Source organism: Octodon degus, unplaced genomic scaffold (genome assembly GCF_000260255.1).
Source record: "Octodon degus isolate 3935 unplaced genomic scaffold, OctDeg1.0 scaffold00003, whole genome shotgun sequence".
NCBI lineage: Eukaryota > Metazoa > Chordata > Mammalia > Rodentia > Octodontidae > Octodon > Octodon degus.
In genome coordinates this window covers 34,648,664-34,667,450 of record NW_004524579.1, presented here as the reverse complement: position 1 = coordinate 34,667,450, position 18,787 = coordinate 34,648,664, and the positions used below count along the sequence as shown (strand labels likewise).

Sequence of the window (18,787 nt, the reverse complement as noted above, 5' to 3'; positions counted from 1 at the left end):
AAAAAAAAAAAAAAAAAAAAAGAATGTGATGATCTTTCAATACTTGTTTCTGCTTCTTCTTTTCACTCTATTCTTTCACTATATAAATATGTAATATCTGAGTTTATAATCTCTAGGGTCAGGGTTCCCAAATATTTATTCCTGTGCTAGAAGTTTTTTTCTGAGCCTCGAGGTATGTGTAAAAATGCAGTCAATGTTTACATTTAAAAAATGATTACATTAAAAGACACATAGCCATTAAACTCCCTCAAAATACTTCCCCTGGTTGTGCACAATCTTATCCCACCATTCTTGACACTTTCTGAAGCAACTTTAGGAAACTGTCCTGAGTGTATTTGATTTTGCTCTTTTGGATGCCTCAATGTCCTGAATCAATTCAAAACTTTTACTTTTCATGTTTATTTTAACTTTCTTAAGGATGAGCCAGAAGCCACACTGTCCCAGATCCAGTGAATAAGGTGGCTGAGGACACATTGACTGTTTTACAAGCTTGTCTTTTCATTGGCTGGCACTTGGCTGCAACATTCACTGTACTTTTTGATTCCACCTCATAAAGGCACTCAAGAAAAGCACTGCTTCTGAAAGTGGAAAGAATTATGGGATAAGTGTGTTTGAAGCAAAGGGGAAGATTTTGAGGAGGATTAACATTGAAGAAATCACTATGTATTTCAATTACCCATTGTAAATACACTTGTTTGTCACAACTAATGGGAGGTTACAAACATTCCCACCTGTGTCGCTTAACCTACACTTACAGTCCTACCTGCTAGGCTTGGTTTCCCCTATTTTCTGTTTAGGGAAAGCCACTGCCACTTGCTCACATGTCCAGAGACCTAGAAACTCTACTGTCTAACTTTTTCTGCTGAATCCACCATTAACTCTTGCCCCTCAGAACTTTGAATTATCTCTTGAATCCAGCATCTCTCTCCATCATTAAGTTTTTCCAATCTTGTATAAGTTATTGAAATCTCTGGCCTAGCCCACTAAATATCCTTCCAGTTGAGTTCTTGCTGACTCCTACTCTTGTTGGAGAGACTTCATAAGAATTGAAACTGTGTATTACTCTTCATCTTAAAACTGTTCAATGCATTATTGAGATTGAAGTATCTTTATCATCTGACTTTTCCATTTTGGTAGGCTCTTCTTGTGCCATTATTCCCTTAATTGATCCCATTAGACATACTGTATTGTCTTAGTTACTGTCTCAGTTACTCTTCTCTCCTTGCTAGGACAAATACCTGACACCCAAAATAAAGGAAGGAAAGGTTTATTTAGCTCACAGTCACTGGAGGTTTCAGTTGGTACTCAGCTGGCTCTAAGGCAGAGCAGCACATGGCACAGAGAGTAGCCGTTTATGGCGGTGGTGAGGAGCAGAGAGCAGAGAGAGGGCTAGTGGCAACAATGGCTACAGAGAGCAAGTCTGTCTCCTTACGTTGCATTCAGGCTGTCTGCCCAGGCTGGGTGTAGTACTCTCACCCATCAGCCCAGCAGCACACCCCCCCATAATTCCAGTGGATCATGAGTTAATCACAAACTCTAGGAGTCCACCCATGACTGCATGAGGCTTTGGGGGATAACGAGACACACACCACAACACTTAGTTTTCTCATTGCTGAGATAAAATACTTGATGAAAGTTAAAGGGGATAAGGTTTATTTAACTCATAGTGGGTGGAGGTTTTAGTCTGTAATTGGCAGGCTCCAAGGCAGAGTGGCACATGACAGAGTGGTAAGAGAGGAAACCTTTTTGTCTTCCTTATACTGCATTCAGCCTCCCCACCCTAGGATGGGTGTAACACTCAAACCTTTAGTCCCAGAACCCTTAATCCCGCATTGTACTATGAATCAATCACACAGTCCAGATTCAGCTACCTCCAAAAAGGCCTTATAACTGCATGTAGCTTTGGGGGGACATCTAGACAAAAGCCATAACATGTAGTCTTTTATCTTTTTCTGTTACTAGTGAGCATGATAACTACTCATAAATCACTTCGTTAATAATACTTGTCTTAGGGGACCTGCCCCTTAGCTCAATTCTTTAAGTGGCTGCTTCAACAAAGCAGTCAGGATCAGGTTGCTGTGGTTCGATCCCCACAACTCAAGCCAGCCAAACCTGTCCTGAAGGCATTCAGAGCAAAAAAATAATACTTGTCTTAGACTGGATTGAGTCTCTCCACTCTGTGCCTTGGAATCTTTTGCTTTTGCTTTAGGGGAGATATCACAATTTTAATGATGTTATGTTTGCATGCTTATTGATAAATGCCCTTGCTCAGAGGAACTACACAGCTAGTACTTATTAAACAAAGGAGTAGTGAAACATGCTTACCAAAACATGTGTGTGGTCAAAAAATGCTTTATACATATGGGTGGTGAAGGAGGTAAGAACCCGGAGGAGCATAGCCTGGCCTGTGTAGTCTAGAATAGGAGCAAACTAAGCCTTGTTTTAGAGGAACATTTAAAGTTGCATAGAAGAGTGACTATGAGTCCATAATTATGCATTCTGGAAATCTGTCAGGATCCTTGGTTGGAAAATTTGAGGAAAAAAAATGTACAAGTTATACTTGACATGGGGAGACCAGTCACTGTCACAGCTGGATTTCAACTGCTGCTCTGTACTCAGCGCGTTGCCCCTCACAGGCTGCACTGATTCACTTTGCAGTCAGTTTATATCTTACACTTGAGACTGTCCTCTTGACACTCATTCTGAAGTGACTGATTGCAAATTACAAGCCCCCAAAGGCCTTTCAAATTTAGACTAAAACAATTGGGCATAATTCAAGATGATTGGATGGTAAGAAAAGCATGTATTCATAGACTGTTAGAGCTGAAAGAGAATATTTAGTCCAATCCTATCAATTTCTTTGATGAGGACAACGAATCATAGAATGGTCAAGTAGTATTTCCAGGGTCCCATAAAGTGAATTACTTTGGAACAGATAGGTCTGCAATGCCTGTGTATGGGTTTTGTCCACTAACCTTGTTAATAATCTTCAGACCTATTTTCATAGGGACTCAGAGGAAAAGCTTCAGTTCCTGACCAGTTTATGATATGAGCTTAAGATTTGGAATCAGACTCAGTGACAGCAGTAAAAGAGAGAAGGGAAGAAAAAAAGGAAAGAAATAGCTCTGAAAAGTTATTCAATCAAGTCTAACTTATATATTTTAATTTTAATTACCTTTTAACTGGAAGGGCAGAGTCTTATTTCTTGTATCACTGTCAGTGCTAGCATACGTGAATTCTGAGTGTGATCCTCAGACATTTAAAAGAAAAAATCAGGCTTGGTAAATATTTCTGCCTTTTTAATGAATCAAAAGGTTTTTATGTAAGTTCAAAAATATTTACTTTTTATAGTATAAATGAACTCTCTCTTTATTCATGAAAATGCTAACTGTTTGTGCTTGGAGGTGAGCCCAGCTTGGACAGGTGGCAGCTGATTTGGAGACACATGTGCAGTGTCATAACAATTATAACTTCTACTCACTGACTTAGCTAGACCAACAGTTGTGACCTCTTACTATAAGCAAGAGGACAGCAGCCAGTAATTTCTTTTATCTTTTTGTAGTAGATAAACTCAACGATAGTGCCCTATAATTCCTTTCTTTTAGTATTTATTGCTCTTGTACATCTTTGATTTGAACATGAGGTTGAGATACCTGTGACTTACTTTTGACTAATAAAATATAGCAAGTTGATAGAATTTCACTTCTATGATTATGTTACACGGGATACTCCGGTAACTTCTGTTTTGCTAGCAGACTCTCTTTTTGGCTTTGAGGAAACAAGTTGTGTTGTGAGCTTCCCACGGAGGGTATCACTGGCAAGGAACTAAGGGGGATTCTGGCCAATAGCTAGAATGGAAGTAAGACCCATGGTCTGGCAGCCCTCTGGGGGGTGAGCTTTGCCACCAAGCTCTATGAGCTCGGAACAGATCTTCTTCCACTCTGCCTTCAGATGAAACACTCCCTAGTGACCTACTGACCTTAGGCTTGTGAAAGAACCTGAGCAAAGGATAGGACCAGGCTGTGCCGGAGTTTGTGACTCGCAGGAACTGTGCAGTATGGAACATGTTGTTTTAAGTGGTAATCTTTTGTATAGCAACAGAATACAAGTGGTTTTAATTTTTTTTTTTGCCATAGTTGTTGTACCCCAGCTTTGATAACCACGTAATAATTCAAAATAACTACATATGTTATTTAAAGCCTAAAGGCTCTTTTTATTGTTGCTTCTGAAATGTTTTTAGCTCCTGAGACCCCTTCCAGTGTGTTCCTCTTTATTCATTTTCAGAGTACCAACTTAAACTTGGATAGGTTGAATTAACCTACCTCTGGCAGGTATACGCAACAGGTTGTATATAGTATAACATTCAATTTATTATTTCTTTCTCAAGAGAGTTTTCTTCAGTCCGTTAAGACCCAGCTCCCCTTACATGGGCTTTGGTGGAGGTCGTGGGGCAGGTCTAAATCGGGGTGGAGGAGTTCGGTCCTTATGGGCTTCACGAGATCGGTTTCTGACCACTTCGCTGTGAATGACACAACTCACACAGTAATGCAGCTTCACATACAGCTTGGGAAGCAAGTAACCGTCGAAGACGCTTCAGAAATGTCTCTAATGGCGGCGGCCTCCACCGTGTTCCGAATGACAAACTTCCTAATGGGCTTATCCTTGGGTACGCACTGGGCACAGATCGTGCAGCGAATAGGCTGCACATGACCACAGCCCTTTTTGCACGACTATTGGTCCTTCCTTTTTTCATCATTTTGGAAAGGAGGACCCCAAAGAAGAAAGGAGGACCCAAAAGAGCTTGCTTCTGAATATTTAAGCTCAGTAATATAAAGCCTTTCATGATTAGTTGCTTAGTTTTTCAGCTTCTTCTCCTGTTACTCTATCGTCCCTTCCCTTACTTCCTCTGCATATGCTTCAACACAATGGTCCCTCTTTCTCCCGCTGTTGCCAGGATAGTGCACAGCTTGTGGTCTTTGTACAGTCTTCTTCCTCTTCCTGGAATTCTCTTTTTGTCCATGGGTGCTTTCTTATCCTTTAAGATCTTTCAGTTGCTTCCACAGTACGTTGTCTACCTGCCCTGTGTCATTTTCATCTGTTACAATTTGTACACATGGCAGAGTAATAATTAATGTGCATTTGAATTTTGCTTTCCAAATATTCTACTTTGTTTTCGTTTCAGGTAAATGGTATTATTATTGGCAATTCTTTGCTTTACTTTTTTCATGTTGAAAACAGATCTCTGCAGTTATCAGTCTATTATGGTTTGTGTCTAGTTGTTCCCTCACAGCCTCATGTAGTCACTGGGGTGGGGTTCTAGAGTTCATGATTAATTCATGATCCAAGGCTGGTATTATGGGTCTGAGGACTGCTGAGATTATGGGCATGAGTGCTACACCCACCCTGGGGCAGATAGCCTGACGGCAATATAAGGAAAGAAGAGAAGTTTGCCTCTACTATTGTTGCTACTCTTCCATTTTGCTCTTTGCTGTTTTCCACTGCCATGAGCAGTTGCTCTTTGCCATGTGCCTCTCTGCCTCGGAGCCAGCCAATTATGGACCAAAACCTCAATAACTGTAAGTTAAATAAAACTTTCCTTCCCTTATTTTGGGTGCCAAGTATTTTTTCCCAGTAACAAGGGAAAAAGTAATCAACACACAGTCTGATTTTCTTTAGAAACCAACCTATTGAATAAATTGCATTATATGTCCAGCATAAGGAAAAGAAGAAGGAGGAGAACCTCTGCGAGTAGCGAAGGAGAGAGTTCGATGGAGTACAAAGAGGTGACTTGACTACAATGTTCCAGGAGGGAAGAGAAGAACTGGGGAGATAGGAGAAAGTTCTAGATTTAGAGAGATAGGTTTCATCCTAAAGACAGGAGTTCAGCCATAGCGTTTTGCTGCCTGAAGACTCCATGCTTCAGGCACAGACGAGAAATGACACTAGCTCTAAACAAGGTGCTTATATTGCAATCTGCAGGGAAATTTTCCACTGTAATAGGTAAATAATGATAATATTTTAATAATTTATCATAAGCAGTTGGTGCCAAGTTAGAGTTAACTCAAAGTAATTTTTTATATTAGTTGTATTGAGTAAGAAATAACAATGAGACAGTTTCAAAACAGGTTGGTAAGACACTTACAGTAATTAATACATTGGATATTGTTGTCTGTAAACTTGAAGTAAGATAACAAATTACACATTTGCTTATACCTGTTTGTAGATGGCAATTTATATAACTATGAATGACTCTATACATAAGAAACAAAGAAAATGACATTAAGCCTCATCATACTCAATTTGTTCAAAAGCAGTGACAAAGAGAAATTCCCATAGCAGCCAGAGAATAAATACACATTTTGTACAGAGGAAGAAAGATAAGCATGACACTAGCTTTCTTGTTGGAAATGAGCCAAATGTGGCAAAGAAGCCACATTTTGAAACACTGAAGGAGCAAAAACATCAGCTTACGTTTCTTCAGCCAGGGAAACTACCTCTCAAAAAATAAGGCAAAACAAAAATTGAAAGAATTTATGACCAGCACAGTCTCATAAACAAAATAATATAGGAAACCTTTTAAAAGAAGAAAATAATATCAGTTGGAAAAATAAATTTGTCACTATTCACTCTCAACTGAGGGTGATTTTATTCTTGTTATCTGGATATTTGAGAATATCTGGAGATATTTTTAATTGTTACAGCTTGGAGAAGTGTATTTAGAATGTTATACCGTATAGTGAATAGAAACCAGGAATGTCCTAAACATCCTAGAATGCACATGACTTCCTGCCACAACAGAGAATGTCAATAGTAATAAGGTAGGAAACACACTGGCCTAAAAAAAATTACATGGGGAAATATAAATGGTTTTCTTGAGACTTAAATCTCTTAAAAGGTTAATGACAATTGAAGCAAAATATAATAATGCAATACAGGGTGAACAACACATTCAAAAGTAATATAAATGGCATAATAAGAGGCCAGAAATTGAGAAACAGAGATATACAATTGTAGGAGTTTTCATATAATTTAGATTTTTATATTTTTTGAAAGCAGACTTCAGTGAATTGTATTTAAGCAATATAAAGCATTAGATAGACACTAATAATACAAAAAGAAAAGGGATAGGTATGAAGTGAGCAAAGAAGAAAAAAGGAAACATCAAATCAATCAATTCAATAGAGGACAGAGAAAGAAAAAACGGAACAAAGAACAGAGGAAATGAAAAACAAACAGCAATGTGATCAACTTGTACCTAACAATAGAAATAATCTTATAAAGTTTAAAATGCTCTAACACTCCATTAAGAGGTAGATATTATTGGATTTATTTTTTTAAAAGACTGAATGACATACTGTCTATGAAAGACATACTTTAAAGACACAAATAAACTTAATGTTAATTGAAATAGATAACATGTTAACACTAATCAAGAGAAAGTTAAACTTACCTATATTACTTTAGGATGAAGTTGATTTGACAGCAAAGAGTACTATCAATATAAAGAAGTTCATTTAATGAAAGTAAAGGATCAAATTCATCAAGAGAACCTACTAGTCATAAGCATTTATTTTTTCTAATAATAGAATTTCTAAATAAGTGAAACAAAAATTGATAGTACTTTAACAAATATATAAACTCTAAGTTATTGTAATCGATTTCAATATTGCTATCTCAACAGAATAAGTATGTTAAAATCAGTAATTATATAAAAATCTGAACTATGAAATCAGCCAATATCATCTAGTTGACATTTTTAGAAAATTCCACTCCAAATCAGAAAACAAACCCTTGTCAAGTGTTCGTGGAAATTTTATTATATTTTGGGCATAAAACAAAAAGAGTTTAGTCATTCAAAGTGTGTTCTCCATTGGCCAAGCAATGGCCATGACATATCCACATGGCTGACGCTGACAAAGGATCTACAATCTGAGGTACAGGATCTCAGTATAAATCCTGAGGGGATTTGACTGACATTATCAGATCCAAAATCTATAATTCTTGTTGCATATGTCTTGCTTTCTCTTGGTCTTAACCATCCAGCAGAAAAGTATAAAAACGAAGTATAAGAAGTAAAGCCATGGTGTTATGTTGAGCTGTAGAGAACTCAGGTCAACAATTTCTGACATTGCCAGTCAAACAGAAGACCCAATATTATTATAGACTACTGGACTCTTAGAATACTTTGCTGACTTAACACACCTATAATATTCAAATGATGGAACTAAACAAAAAAGGGGATATAGATGAATGTCCATTTTGTATCTGTATATTCAAAATGGTTAGGATAGATATATAGTTGCATTCTCTTAATGAATAGAGGGATTTGTTGTAATAGTGTTTGTAAATAGAACATCATGTCTGCGTCTTGCACAGCAAATAACCACTAGGAAGAGAGTATGCAATGTGTTAATTATTGAAACTGTCATACCAATTTGATTTGAAACTGTCTCATTGCTATTTGTCTCTCAACAAAATCATGAGAAAAAAGGAGTTACTAAAATTAATACAGAAATTCAGTAGCATAGCAGGATACAAAGTCAATACCCAAAAGTCAATAGCATTCCTTAACACAGATAACAAACACACTGAGAGGGAAATTAGAGAAATAATAACTTTTACAATAGCACTGAGGAAAATGAAATACCTTGGAATTAATCTAACTAAAGAAGTCAAAGATCTTTTCAAGGAAAATTACAGTACTCTGAAAAAAGAGATTGTAGAGGATTTCAGAAAATGGAAAGATATTCCATGCTCCTGGATAGGAAGAACCAACATTGTGAAGATGACCATACTCCCAAAATTGCTCTACAGATTTAATGCAATCCCTATCAAACTACCACCAACATACCTCACAGAGATGGAGAAATCATTCTTAAAATTTACTTAGAACCAGAAAATACCTAGAATAGCAAAGGCAATCCTGGACAATAAAGACAAGGCAAGAAGCGTTACAATTCCTGACTTGAAATTATACTACAAGGCTACTGTGATAAAATCAGCATGGTACTGGCAATGAAATAGACCTGAGGATCAGTGGAATAAATTATATGATGCTGAAGTCCCTACTAACACACTCAGCCACCTCATGTTTGACAAATGGGCCAAACATAGTCACTGTAAGAAAGATAGCCTCTTTAACAAATGGTGCTGGCAAAACTGGCTCTCTACATGCTGAAAAGTAAAACTTGACCCAGGTCTATTATCATGCATTAAGCTAAAGTCAAAATGGATTAAAGATCTAAACATTAAAACAGAAACACTAAATCTCCCGGAAAAGAAAGTAGGAGGTACTCTTGAAGACATAGGGGTAGGCAAAGAATTCATGAACAAAAATTAAATCGCATGGGAAACACTTGAAAGAATTAACAACTGGGACCTGCTCTTATTGGAAAGTTTTTTCATGTCAAAAGAAATTACCAATACAGGAAAAAGACAACCCAGAAATTTGGAAAAAATCATGACAAATAAGTACTCAGACAAAGGTCTGCTCTCTAGAATTTATAAAGAAATAAAAAACACTAGGGCTCCAAAATTTCAAGACCCAGTCCAGAAATGGGCATCTGAAATGAACACGCACTTCTCAGAAGATGAAATTAAAGAAGCGAATAAATATATGAAAAAATGCTCCACATTACTAGCCATCCATGAAATACAAATTAAAACATCTTGAGATATCATCTCACCCCAGAAAGAATGGCTATCATCAAGAAATCAACCAACAACAAATGTTGGAGAGGCTGTGGGAAAAAGGAACCCATCTCCACTGCTGGTGGGAGTGTAGACTGGTGCAACCATTATGGAAATCAGTGTGGAGACTCCTTAGAAAATTTGGACTGGAAATCCCATTTAAACCAGCTATTCCCCTACTGTGAATTTTCCCAGAGGATCTGAAAACATCATATTATAGTGATATATGTGTGCCTATGTTTATAGCAGCACAATTTGTGATAGCCAAATCTTGGAAACAACCAAGATACCCATCACCTGAGGAATGGTTGAAAAAGATGTAGTATTTTTATACAACGGAGTATTACTCACCTATAAAGAATGATAAACTTTAAGCCTTTATATTGAAATGGATGCCACTGGAAGATATACTCAGAAGTGAAATAAACCAGACATACATGTGTAAATATTGTATAGTTACCCTAGTATGAGAACTCAAAAGAAGAAATACAAATAGAAAGGTATAATACAATTAAAAAGAAAGCAAGAACTTAATGACTAGCTAATTAAGAGAGGGAAAGGAGAAGAGCTAGGAAACATGACTGTGGCAAGGCATACAGTTATATGTAGAAGATATATGGGGAAGGCAATGATCCTGAGAGTCGTCCGAAGATCTTTGAATCTAGCAGTTAATTGGAGTGATTCTCACCCTAACTAACTATATATACTGATACCTGTGAACTAAGCAACTGCACTGAAGAAGGCAATTTATAATAGTAGTTTCATGCTTGGAGTGCCTGTCATTCTGGTCTTCTGAATATGGGCTGCTTGTCATGATGTGCATGTCATGACATGCTGTCTCTCAGGTAGATTATTGTTCAAAAAGAAGGAGGTGGTGAATGAAGGCAGGAGACAGGGAAAGGAATGTTGTGGGACTGTCCTGCTACAAGGTTGTATATGGTTAGATTTCTGGACTTATGTGTAAACATAAGAATTATACAATTCTTTATGCCTATTTTTAAAATATATTTTAATTTTTTTTTAAAAAACCCAAAGTGTGTTCTCTGGCCATGATTAAATTAGATTAGAAATCAATGATTAGAAATAACTCTGAAAAATCTCTGAATACTGTAGAACCAAATAGTACCCTCCGTGTTTCATTTAATTTTTATTTTTTGGTACTGGGGGTCAAACTTGGGACCTTGCACTTGCCAAGCAGGTGTTTATGTTGTTGAGCTATCTCCCCAGTCCTACACTCTGTGTTTCGAATCTAGTGAAAGAGATTAAGTCATGTTTTTTTCTTCAGTTTATAATTTGTTTGATAAAACAGGAAAAAACACCAGAATGATTTAGATTCAGTCTTGTCTCCCCAGGGAAAAAGGCAGGAACATTTGACCCTCAGTAGCCTTCATTGCTCATGATAGGAGAAAGTCTTAGATTTAGAGAAAGAGAGGTCTCATCCTAATGATAATAATCTTTTGCACATTGAAAACAAACTCAACGTATAGAGAAGAAAAAGATGGCTCAAAATTTCCAAGCACTTCCATTTAATATTTAAAAACAAATATATTAGCTATGAAATTAATAGATGGTTATTTAGCTAATAGTTTTCAAGTAGCATATTTTGAAGGATTTTCTTACAAAATAAAAACATAAAAATGCTTTATAGGTAATGTGGTGTACCTCAGGTTTTCTTTTCTTTTCTTTTCTTTTCTTTTCTTTTCTTTTCTTTTCTTTTTTTTTTTTTTCAGAACAGGGGATGAACTCAGGCCCTTGTGCTTGCCAGGTAAGTGCGTATTCTATCGAGAGATCTCCCTAGCCCCTACCTCAGGTTTCCTTAAAGAATGAATAAGGATATTTAAGGTGAAATGAATGCTAGTCCTCTGTTCATATGGTATTTAGAAGAAGTTTTTCTTTGAAATATGGCAAATATTCTTACTGGTGATGTATATTATTTTGTGAAAGTGGCCTCAGCAGTGTTTCTAGCCTCACCTTTTTTCCCTCAGGACTTTGGTACTCCTCCTGACAAGAGGAGTCTGAGTTCCTTCCCCAGATCAGTTGTGGTTTTAGTTACTTCCTTCTGAGGCGTGTGTTATGCTGGAAATAGTATTGTGTGACTTTCAAGGCCAGGTGCCATGGTGAGCAATAGAGTCCCTTAGCTTTTCTTCTTTAGGATGCTTATACTAGAAGTATACCCGATATACTACTCCATTTTGCCAACAGGGACTTGGAGCCAAGGTGAAGAGGTTCAGCATCCCAGAGCTACTGTGCAGCCTTTGTGTGAACAAAGGCGAGGTCTGTAACTTCACTGAGCTTTGGTTTCCTCATCTGTCCTCTGAGGGTCATCACAGCACCAAACTGCAATGAATACATGATCTGAGGCCCATGTCAGACACCCAGTAAATGCTAGCTGTTACCTAGGGTTAGGTATATAAACTCTGTCCATTCAAATATGTGCCTTGTTGTGTTACTTTAACTTCCAAGTCTGGAAATTTCCTCCCATCAATCCACTTCTGGGCAGAACTTGTAAAGCTGTCTTTTACAGGAACTTACTGTAGCTGTTAATTGGGGTGACTTCCTAGAGACAGTCTGACACTATTGTTGTGCCTTCTGCAACCTGTAGAGGAGAGTAAACTGTTCCAGAAAGCTCTGGAGGAAGCTACTGGCCCCAGGTGAGCTGACTTGCATCTTCATGAATTTCAAGTTGAAATACTTCTGTGGCTTGTGTCCCTAACAGACATACTCTGTAGGGCAATCATTTCCCATAGAATTTTTGAGACATTCCACTGTTTGTTTTGGAAAGCAGTTAGGGTAAAATAAAATCCAAAGATTTGCTTCCCCTCTGACAGTTTGGCTGGGTTGACTCAATGGCACTCACTTCGGGGACATGCCCTGTCTCTCTTCTTCAGCCCTTCCAGGGAGAACAGTCTTGTGTGATTTTAATGTGATCATGTCTTTAGCATGTGGTCTATCAGCTGTCACTGACAGCGTGTTTGAGAGTGTCTAGAAGGGGTTTTAATTGGCAAGATCTTTAGTAAAATTTGCAAATTAGTGATCTACCGGCTGATGTTATGACAATGTCTAAACACTATCAGAGCCATTTTAAAATAATCTTTCATCGATACAACATTCATTTTAATTAGCCAGAAAATGTTTATCCCAAAGGAAACTGCCTACAGTCTCATTGATTCAGCAGAGGGTTATAAGATGGGTTCTGAATTTTATTTATTTGAAAAAACAAAAGATTTGTTGAAGTTGTTTATACTTTAACTGATGAGGTGTTAGCCAGTGTCTCAAATGATTGGAACACAGGCCAGGACATAGACAAATAATGCTTCTCTGCTACAATGGTATGACATAAGTCTGAGAGTCTGGGGATTTGGATTTTCATTTGGGTTTAGCCAGAGTATGATTATATGACCCTGGGAATAAATGTAGCAAATGACTGATTGAGCATCTACTTGTCACCAGGTGTGCTGCATCTGATGTGTTTCATTCCTTGCATTAGCATCTCCATTTTAGAGATGAGGAAACAAGCTAAGGTTCAGGGAGGGGAATGGGCTCACTGTAGGCCACACTGTTCATGAGGGTAGCTATCTAAATCTCTTCTTCTCTTGGCCCTGAGCTCTCTATCGCCACTTAAGCAAACTAATACTTCCCTGAAAATCCCTTGGATATCCCTGAGTTCAGTTTTTCTCTCGTAATGAAGCAGTGAGTGTAGACTGTGTTTTGCTTGTAGTTTAGAAGAGTCCAGGTGGCTTCCCTATCTAGATTTCTGATTGTTAGAAGGTGGTTCTATTGCCTATATCTTCATGAAAGATGGCAGGTCCCTTAAATATCTTTGGGAGTAATCACATTAATAATCTGGTACTGATTATATTTTAAATAGTTTCACCGTCTTATAAGGGCATTTGTCTTTGGCTTTCGCACAGAACTTGACAGTTCTCACTAGCTTGAAGATGAGGATGTGTCAGCCAAAAAGGCCACCATTTTCTTTCATTTTGGTACTATGAGCAAGCTCTTGATTGTGCTTTGTACCCTATGGATACTTAGCAGCTTTTTTCTGGGGCTACCTTATTGATATCTTAATAAATATGAATTTATGCATGACTTCATTTAAATTAGAAAAATTCTTGGCTCTCTCCAACTGCACAAAAATGCACCACAGAACACTTTTCTGGTATGAATTTCTGCCCTGAAGCATGAATTTCAGTACAAACTCAGCTGAAGCTGCAGGATAGAGATGCCAGACTGCTGCTAAAATGGTCCTTTGCTTGGCCTTTTCTTTTATAAGAATAATTTATGACCTGTCTCTCTGAACTTCCGATTGTGGACTTTGCAAGCACCCTGAGTATTCTCTCACACTCATAACTGCCCTAAACAGCCTCTGTGACAGCACTGTCCTTGGTGATAGCTTTAAAATATCATGAAAGAGGATCATACAGACGTTTAGCATTCCAGCCTTCCAAGATAACTACCTCTGGGAGATGCATTGCCAGACATGGGACTTTGCATCTCTTCAGGGTCCAAAGTAGGAGCTGAGTTTCTTTGCTCATCAAACTTCATCTATAAAATGGAGATAATAATGCTTTCTTTACAGAGATATGAAGAGGATTTGTGAAACTGCAACTAAGTGAATGCCTGGTGCCATACTGATGTTTGTTGCTAATCATTATTGAAGCAAGGAAACAGGATTCTTTTAAGTATAAGATTCTTATACTAAAATTTTGGAATCATTTTCCTAACTTTTCAGGATTCCAGGAGATATTACACCCTGAAGGACTTCATGCTTTGGGGTCTCTAGTGTGACCCTGTGAAATATGAGGCATAACTCTTCCATCAAATCCATTACTTTTCTGATAAAGGCTTGATTCAGTGCTCCTCTTCCCTCCATCTCTCTGAAAGCCTTACCATTGGAGAGGAAATAGGTTGGGTTTTGTTGCAATTGACTACTGCTGAAGGACAGGCAACCCTAAGTTTGCAATATCAAGCATCAATCATCTTATGTGCTCATGGATTCTGTTTTTCAGGGATTTGGACAGAACACCTAAAGATGAGCTGAATCAAGTTGCTCAGATCCCCAGTGGCCATCTCATATATGGACATCTCATCAGGAGGAACTGGATCTCTTGCTTGTGTCCTGGTCATCAAACATCTAGGGAGACACATATTCTCTTGGATTACTTTTCAAGGTCTACTGCAAGTAATTAACACAAACTTTGAACTTTATTTTCTCACAGTCTAAATGCTAGAAATCTGAAATCCAGGGTCATCAGAGTCACAGTTCCTTTGAGGATTGTAAGGAAGAATCCTGCCCTTCCTCTTTTTTGCTTCTGGTGGATACTCATATTACTTGATATCCTTTGCTTTGGCTATATGACTCCAGTCTCTACCTCTACATTCCCTGACTCCTCCACCCCCATGATTGTATTATTATATTATTATTATTATTATTGTGTGTGTAGGGTCTCACTACATAGCTCAGACTTATAGTGATTTTCCTGATTTGTGCTTCCCTAGTGCAGAGATGACAGGCATCCACCACCGCACCTGGACTCCATCACTGGCTCAGCATGCCTGGGGTCAGGACCAGTGTGGCATGCAATGCCAGGGATCGAACCCTGGCCCCTGCACTTACCTAAGCAAGTGCTTAGTCCCCTGAGCTATATCGCCAGGTCTTGTGATTGTATGTTTTGCTTAAATTTCCTTCTTTTTCCTATAAGGCTACCAGTCATTGGGTTTAGTGCTCACCCCAAATCCAAAATGGATTTATCTTGAAATTGTCAACAGCACAAGTTTCAAGGAACCTATTTATAATTCTAAGGTTCTGGCTGGGAGTGAAATGGGAGGGGGCACTATTAAACCTGTACACGAATTCTTCCTAGAAATCCTTAAAAATCCAAAGTAAGAATGTTAAAATATTTTAGCCAAAATATGATAAATGTCCCATATAAATACCATGAAGATAAGCTGAAAGGAATAAAGGATGAGGAAGGGGGGTGGATGGTCTTCTTTAATATCTGTGGCTAGGATGGTCAGGAAATGTTTCTCAGCACAGGGAACATGTGATTAGAGAGTTCTGTAAAGGTTAGGGAAATGAACAATACAAAAAACTTCTGGCAGAGCTTTCCAGGGGATGGGACAAATCATACTGAAATGAGGAAGAAAGGACAAAGTGCTTTGAAGAACAGACTGGGCACTAGTGTGGCAAGAGTGGAAGAGAGAGTAGATGAATTTGGGGTGAACAATGGGGTCAGGCTGTTCATTGTCCATTGGTAGTCTTTGGGCTTCATGTTAAGTCTGACTAAGTTCTTCTGGAAGCTTGGGGCAGGACAGCAGGCAAATCTACAGTGTGCTGACTAGGCATGGAGTGGCAAATGCAGGATCTAGTCAATAACTTGAGAAAATGGAATTCTTAGGACAAAAGACAGTATTTCCTCGAGCAATGCTGCTAATAGTGGGTGCAGCAAGACAGGAATGGAATGCATGTAGAAGAAAGAGCTGGCAGAACTTACCTAGGGATTGGATGTGAGATGTGAGAGAATGAATTAATGACAATTCCACAGGTTTTCTCAGAGCACCTGGGAAAATGATAGGATCACTTTCTGAGATGAAGAAATGGAAGCATGATAGAGTTGAGTGGGGAATTGGGAGCTAGAGTTTGGTTACATTAACCTGAGGAGATCTGTAAAACAGCTGAGAGGTCAGACAGACCATAAGACTTTTGCATCTGGGCTCAGAAGGCAGGTCAAAATGGAGATTTAGAATTGAGAACCATTGGTGCATAAAGAGTATTCAATGGAATGGGGATGAGTGTGGTTACTTGGAGGGAGTGTGGGTAAGGAGAAAGAGTGGGACTAAGGCTCAGGCATTTCAACACTGAGTGGTCCTCAAAATCTGCTAGAGCCTACTCCCTTGCAGATAAACCTAGAACCTTCTTCACCTCAACTTCTTACTGCTTGTCTTTACTGTACTTACCATGAATCTTGGCAATTTTAGGTTTTGAGATTAGCTAAGTGATGAAGAATTCACTTTTATTTAACCTATGTTTCTGAATGCCTATGTTTCTTATTTTGGGAAATTATGCTTTTATTCTGTACATGTGGATTTGCGTGTAAACTTGGAGACAAAGGAGGCATGGGTGGCTGAATGAGCCTGTCTGCTCTGATTCACACTCTTTTTCCTTTTCCGCATCCTATGTCTGGACATCTGACCAAAAAGCCACTGCACCTGTAGAAGCCCTTACTTTTGCAGACCCGGCTGTCTGGAGCTCATCTGGGAACATCTGTTATCCTTTCCTTTGAAAAACTGGCTATTAGTTTCTGTTTTCACAGCTTCAAAGTCCTGTAGAAGAAACCTCTAAGGTATTTACCTGCTCCAACTATCCACATTATGAATCACCAGTTGTCTTGAAATTGATTTTCTAGGGCTGGTGAGATAGCTCAGAAGACTAAGTGACTGCTTAGGCAAGCACAAGGACGTAGTTTGATCCCTGGCACTACATGATGTGCTGGCCCCACCCATGTGTGTGCTGAGCCAGCCGCAGAGACTGGGCATGGTGGCACACACCTGTAATCCCAGCACTGGGGAGGCTGAAAACAGGAGGATCACTATGAGTCTGAGCTGCATAGTGAGACCCTGTACAGAACACATTGAAAGAAAGAAAGAAAAAAGAAAAAAGAAAAAAGAAAAAAGAAAGAAAGAAAGAAAGAAAGAAAGAAAGAAAGAAAGAAAGAAAGAAAATTATCTCCTGTTGCCATTTGGTGATAAATGACACTTTAGGAAGTAGACCAAGCTGCAGAGATGCCTGAGTCTGCTAACCACTGTCACCATTTGATCCAGTCTTTGGGAACTGAAACTAGATCTATTGAATGCCTGGATAGATGTGGCATGGAGTGGGGGTGGGGGTGGAGATTGATTAGGGACAAAAGAAGAGGCTGGGAAACAATATAAATTAAATCATGACCCAGGAAACATTTAATTTTGCAAACACTTAATCAAATTCCTATTATCCATCCATAGGAAAAACACTGTTCTCCACTGTAAAATATGTGCATTTCTCTTGGACCTCCTGCCCCAGCTTTAACTAACATTGACTTCTTATGAAGTGCCTCATATTTAGGATGAAAGAATATGTGAGAGCAGGAACCTCTTCCCCTTGGAACATGAAAGAACTCTGAGCCTGTAGAATGTGTGCTGGCATGCATTCAAACATAATCATACACCACAGCTCAACCGCTTCCAGCTCAAAGGTGAGTTGCAAGAGAGCCTTGAAATTGAATGAATGGTGCCCAAATTTTTATCCTATCACCCAAAGAAATCCCTGCCAAACTTAGTCTTAGCCCCTTAGTATAAAGGAATGTAGATGACTCCTGAGCCTCTCTTTGAAGCAGTAGGTTTTGGCAGATACCTGCTTAATTCTCTTGGCTTTGCAGTGAAAACCACTTCCCTCCACTGCTTACTCATTCTCTGAAAATCAGCCTTTGTCTGTCAACCACCATTTCCCCCATTTCAATATGTCGGTTCCTTCCTGTTCATAGTTAAAAATGCAGGGACCCCTGAAACCCAGCTGCAATAACCACCACCCCTCCTCTGTACATACCACAGCCCATGGCTAGTTTTGTCTGTGTGCTGTCAGCTATTGACAGTGGATCTGAACTTTCCCTAAAACAGAGTGAATCCAGGTCCCATCTAGAAAGCAGGGAAGACAGGTGGTGACACTGTCATATTTATAGTCATGCACACAAGGAAATGCTTCAGGGAAGAGGCAATCCCCTTGTTACACACCCCAACCTCTGTGACTTGGCCCTTGGCCATCCATACCTCTCCTACACCAGTATCAATGGGATGCTCTTACTTGGCTTGCCTGTGCCTTCCCACACACCCCTGTAGAATCTCCCCCTCTGCTAGTGCATCAGCATGCTTAGGTGTGGGTCATGAACATCAGGATGGGGGTGGATTCTGATTTCCTGCTGCATTCTAGCACTCAGCATAACACTTGCACATTCATGCACTAAGCTAGTGTTTTCTAAGTCGATGCATTCATTTGGTCATTCACTTGCAATGACCATTTATTGACTGTTCTCTGCCAGACACCATTTGAGGTGTTGAATAAATG

At 38.9% G+C, this 18,787-nt stretch overlaps 1 pseudogene; it reads right to left on the bottom strand.

Annotated features, from left to right (window-relative positions):
• Positions 1–4,422: 4,422 nt before the first annotated feature.
• On the bottom strand, positions 4,423–4,757 carry LOC101579991 (annotated as a pseudogene).
• Positions 4,758–18,787: the final 14,030 nt, after the last annotated feature.